At 43.7% G+C, this 5653-nt stretch overlaps 1 long non-coding RNA gene across 1 annotated transcript; it reads left to right on the forward strand.

Annotated features, from left to right (window-relative positions):
• Positions 1–3297: 3297 nt before the first annotated feature.
• LOC144706877 (uncharacterized) lies at positions 3298–4146 on the forward strand. Its single transcript, XR_013582337.1, has 3 exons — positions 3298–3350; positions 3430–3489; positions 3592–4146. It is a non-coding gene; the product is annotated as an uncharacterized LOC144706877 (long non-coding RNA).
• The last annotated feature ends 1507 nt before the right edge of the window (positions 4147–5653 follow it).

The following is a 5653-nucleotide window of genomic DNA, read 5'->3' on the forward strand; positions in this document are numbered from 1 at the left end:
GAGAGAGAGAGAGAGAGAGAGAGAGAGAGAGAGAGAGAGAGAGAGAGAGAGAGAGAGAGAGAGAGAGAGAGAGAGAGAGAGAGAGAGAGAGAGAGAGAGAGAGAGAGAGAGAGAGAGAGAGAGAGAGAGAGAGAGAGAGAGAGAGAGAGAGAGAGAGAGAGAGAGAGAGAGAGAGAGAGAGAACGAGCGCGAGACAGGAAGCAAGGAGAGGGAGGGAGAACAGAGGGAGAGAGGGGGAGAGGGAGAGGGAGTAGGGGAGAGGGAGAGGACGCAAGGAGGGGGAGTTCGGTCTGGTTCGATGTGCGAACCGGACCGGACCAGAAGGTTCGGTCAGCCCTAAAAGGGCTGACCGTTGGTCCGGTTCGGTCCGGTCTGACCCAACTTCGGTCATACCGTGTCCTTCCCTATCCGTGATTAACAACTTAAGATTGTCTAGAATGGATCGAACAGATCGCGATCCGAGCCGTCCGTTCTCCGTGGCACCGCGACAATAGCGTCAAACAGTTTCCGCGATTGTCTCTCGTCGTTGGATCCCGGATCAGTCGCTCCTCGTTTGCTGGCTCGCATGGTATCATTATAATCTCCCTCACTTTCGCTATCTTCACTCGTATTCTTTGATCCTCTTCTTTGAGTCTCTCCACTTCTTCCAGCACTCCCTTTCTCTGACGCTCGCCATGGAACGGCGCGGACGCAAACGCGGCGCAGCATCCAATCCTTCCACACACTTGGTAAGGATCTTGATCATTTTGTTTTGTCTTTTAGATTTTCCGCAACGCTTTGCCGTGCAACGGTAGAAGATTTTCCCTCTTTCGCTCCATTTTCTTGTTCATTTTAATCTGCGCGAGTCTCATTCGATTTCTGCAATCCATGGCCGCATCTGCTTCTTCTCCTTCAATCCATGGCCGCATTTTTTAGTTCGTCTACGTCACATCTCGAGAATCATCCTGGCTTCTATCATTCACTCACTTATTCACCCTCTCCGTCTCTCACTCTCGAGATCTCTTTCTCTCTATCATGGCCTTTCTCTCTATATATATATATATCTCTTTGTCATGGTGTGCGTGTGTGTGTTTCTCACTCTCTTCGGTTTTTCTCTGTTTCCTTGTTTCCGCCTGTGTTGCTCCATTCACTTCGCTTCTTCTTTGTTTCTTCTTTTTGGTCTCTGTTTCTTTCTCGGACTCTCCTCTCTGTTTCTTTCTCTCCGTCTATGTCACGGTGTCTCTCTCTCTCCCTCTCTCTCTCTCTCTGTCTCTCTCTCTTTCTCTCTCACTCTCTATCTCTCTCTCTCTCTCTCCACTCTCTCTCTCTCTCTTTCTCTCTCTCTCTCTCTCTCTATCTCTCTCTCCCTCTCTTTCTCTCTCTCTCTCTCTCTCTCTCTCTCTCTCTCTCTCTCTCTCTCTCTCTCTCTCTCTCTCTCTCTCTCTCTCTCTCTCTTCCTCTCTCTCTCTCTCTTTCTCTCTCTCTCTCTCTCTCTCTCTCTCTCTCTGTTTTTTTTCTCTTTTTTTTTTTTTCTGTCTGTGTCGCCCCCTCTCGCTCGCTTTTTGGTCTTTCTCAGATTCTCTTTCTCTCTTTCTCCCTTTCTCTCCGTCAATCTTTCTCTTTTCTTACTCTCCCGGCCTCGCTCTCCCTCTCCTCCGGTCTCTCCTTTCTCTCTGGGTCTCTTTTTATCCCTCTCGCGGTCAATGTTTCTCTCTTTTTCTCTCTCGCGTTCTGTCTTTCACCCTCACTATCTGTTATTCTTTCTATCGGTCTATTTCTTTCCCTCTCGGTCTCCCTTTCTCCCCCTCTCCGTTAATCTCTCTCTTTCTCTCTCTCGCACTCTCTAACCCTCCGTGTATCCTTTATGCTATCTGGGCCTCGCTTGCTCTCTCTCTCAGGATATCTCTCTTTCTCTCTTTTCGTTTTCTGTTTTTATCTCGGTTGACTTACTCTTCTTCCTGTCTCTCCTTTATCTCTCGGCGTCTTTTTATCCCTGTCGCGGTCAATATTTCTCTCCTTTTCTCTCTCGCGGTCTGTCTTTCATCCTCACTCTCTTTCATTCTTTCTATCGGTCTATTTCTTTCTGTCTCTCGGTCTCCCTTCTCCCCTCTCCGTCAATCTCTCTCTTTCTCTCTCTCGCACTCTCTAACCCTCCGTATATCTTTTTTGCTATCTGGGTCTCGATTGCTCTCTCTCAGAATATCTCTCTCTCTCTCTCTTTTCGTTTTCCCTTTTTATCTCGGTTGACTTACTCTTCTTCCGGTCTCTCCTTTCTCTCTCGGTGTCTTTTATCCCTCTCGCGGTCAATGTTTCTCTCTTTTTCTCTCTCGCGGTCTGTCTTTCACCCTCACTCTCTGTTATTCTTTCTATCGGTCAATTTCTTTCTCTCTCTCGGTCTCCCTTTCTTACCTCTCCGTCAATCTCTCTCTTTCTCTTTCTCGCACTCTCTAACCCTCCGTAGATGTTTTTTGCTATCTGGGTCTCGCTTGCTCTCTCTCGCAGGATATCTCTCTTTCTGTCTTTTCGTTTTCTCTTTCTATCTCGGTTGACTTAATCTCGCGGTCGCCGTCTTTCTCTCTCTCTCTCGATCTCTTTTTCCCCTCTTTCTCTCGGTTTCTTGTTTTCTTTATGTATCTCTCAATCTCGCCTTTCTAGATATCTCTATCTGATTCTGAGCGTGGGGTTTTAGTTTTAGAGTGGTGTAAGACTTTTGATTTTTCTAACGCAAGGTGAGGCGCAAGCTCGAGGTGCCTCTATATCGCGAGGATGGTTCCTTTGTCTCATGCAACGTATTCCGGAACGACCCGGACACTTTAGAGGTCTATCGGCAGATATTGTCCCCTCAGATCATGGACTTTCTGATGCGGGACCCGGACACTGTGAGGTCTGCAGTGGCCCGGCCACCTTTGAGCTACTCTCCAGAACTAGTGGCCCCAACGCTCGCCTCGGGCGCGTGCCCTGAACCAGGCCCGAGCAACGCCTTGAATGGCGACAGCGAGACTCCTTCTCAGATGCCCCCCAACAGAGAGATGGGCTCGATGGAGCTCCCTTCTGTCCAAATCCCTGCGCCGACCATTGAAACCACTCGAGTCCATGAGACGGTTGACTTGACACCTGCGCCGCCCCTTGAGGAAGCGGCCTGCGGACCCTGCGCCCAGATAAATGGCCTCGAAAGCATCCCAACTGCACTAGTGACGGGTGCGCACATCACTCACTCGCTCTCTTAGCGTTGATTCTTTCCGTTTCATCGTCATTTGCATCGCAATGGGCATCGTTATACCCAATCGTCTTGTTTTTTATTTTGCCAGACATAGAGATGAAAGACGATTCTATTGATTGGAAGTCGCTCGAGGCGGCGCTAATGGAAGAAGGTGTTTTAATCACCCCCTTGCTCTTCTTCTTTTTCCTCCTCACCTTACACTCGTCTTCTCCTTTTTTGTGCAAGTGCAGACTTGGACGACATCATTCCTCAGAGTTGGGTCCATGACGTCTCGGTCCCTTCTTTGACCGGTGTGTATATGGCCCTCTTAATCTTCTTTCTCTTATCATCATTTTCATCGTCATGGGCACCACTATACTTCTCATCATCTTTTGTATTTTTTTTATATGCAGGACCAGAAGATAGCAATTCTCAGAGTGTGAATATTCACTCGGAAGGAGGGCTTACGGATCTCGATGAATTGTTGGCGTTCTTAGACGACACTCCTTGCCCCAAGCCATTCTCTCCTGGAAACTCGTAAAACTGTTGGGGCCGAGGCCCTCGGGCCTCTCCAGTATATTCCCATTTCGTTGTTATTTTTGTGTTGGGTGACACCATGCAGAGGGCATCCATTAGTCAATCTGGCCCTGAAGATGCATGTTTCTTTATTATTCTAGATTCTCCCTAAAACACACGCTCGACCATAGGTTTCGCCATTGATGAAAAGTCAAACTCGCCTTGGCTAGTACACCGCAATAGGTCAGTTCGGCCAAACGCGTTGTTGTGGCGATGGCATTGTCATCAATGCCACCGCCGGCAATCTTAAAAATATATTCATAAGACTACCTTTTATAGATATCTTTTTTTATAAAATGACATTTACAGGTGACGATCCGATATGCCAGAAAGGTGATCTTATGATGATCCGAGTAAATCCAGCCAAAATGCCAAAGTTATATTCTTACCTACATCGCCGAGGATATCGAACCTTAAAAAACTTTATAGAAGTCAGGGGAAGTGCGCATGTTATTGATCTACCTTAGGACTGAGGTCAGTGCCCACACACAATGTCTCCGATCTAGTTCTGTATCAAGGACTGCCCAGTATTCCTAGTGAATTGGTAGAATCTTCCGTGTCTTAAAAATGAAACAAGACCATTCCACTGAATACCCATAGTTCAAGAGAAAGAGTAATTGATCATATAATCAAAGATTTATTCATCTCTGATTCAGAACGCAGCCAACCTATGTCACTTGGGAAATGGGCAAACATATCGATTTCAGATGCTCAAGAGGTCTCATTTTCGAAATTACTAGATATATATCTTATACTGACTGATATAAATCTTTAACTTTCTTACATCATACATACTATAAAAAATGTGGTGTTTATACTTGACAAGTTGTATCCAACTCTGACCACGGTAAAATAATTCTATCTCGTAACATATAAATTCACTCAATGGGCAAAATATAAACGGTGTCCATTTGACGGGGAATACCGGTAGACCATGTCAAAGATAGACATCAAAAGTTACAACTCGGTTGATTTCATGCATAAGCAAGAAAGCCTTCATGATAAATAAAAATCAGGTAGTTTGATGAATGGGTATTGAGATTGACAAAATTTATGATATTACTTCATATGAAAAAACTTAGTTAGTTGGAACAAATCTAAACTTTGGTTTATTTTAATTAGATAAGGTGAGAACGTTGGATTGACTTTATAATTGTACTTATATAGGAATTTAGAATAAATATCAGAACTTTATCACTATATTGGAATGTAGAATTTTTAAAAAATACTGAAACATAGATAACTAAACATAAAAGCTAAAATAAATCTAAAAGTTAGTTTAATTAAATTAGATAGCATGAGAGCGTTGAATTGAGTTTATAATTGCACGTCTATAACAATTTAGAATGAATATGAGAGCTTTGTCATTATGTTGAGATGGAGACTATAAAAAAAGTATTAAAAAATAGATATGTTGCCCATCTAATTTAAATAGACAGGCTTTAAGAAATTAAGAGCGAACATACGAAGATATAATGTGAACCAAGAGAGGCAAATTCAGAAGTACAAGAAAATGAGTGAGTGATATTTCAATGAAACTGGGAAAATTTTGATAAGGTATGAGTTGTCATGTTAAGTCATGATCGACTTAGATATTGGGAAACACGGTTCTGTATGAAACTTAAAACACACATTCGATGCGCTGCAACAGGTCAGTTCAGCCGAACAAGTTGTCGTGACAATGGTAATGTCACCAATGCCACATGAGGCAATCTTAATGATATTTATAAAATTACCCTTTAAAAATATCGATTATAAAATGATATTTACAAGTAATAAAGTCCAAAAAGCCCCTAAATAACGAGATATAAACACGTATTTTTTGAGCTTATCAATACCGATTTAAGATGCTCATGAGATCTCATTTTCGAATTACTTGATAGATTTCCCATGTTGACT

This window comes from Wolffia australiana, chromosome 8 (genome assembly GCF_029677425.1).
Source record: "Wolffia australiana isolate 7733 chromosome 8, ASM2967742v1".
Classification (NCBI taxonomy): Eukaryota; Viridiplantae; Streptophyta; class Magnoliopsida; order Alismatales; family Araceae; genus Wolffia; species Wolffia australiana.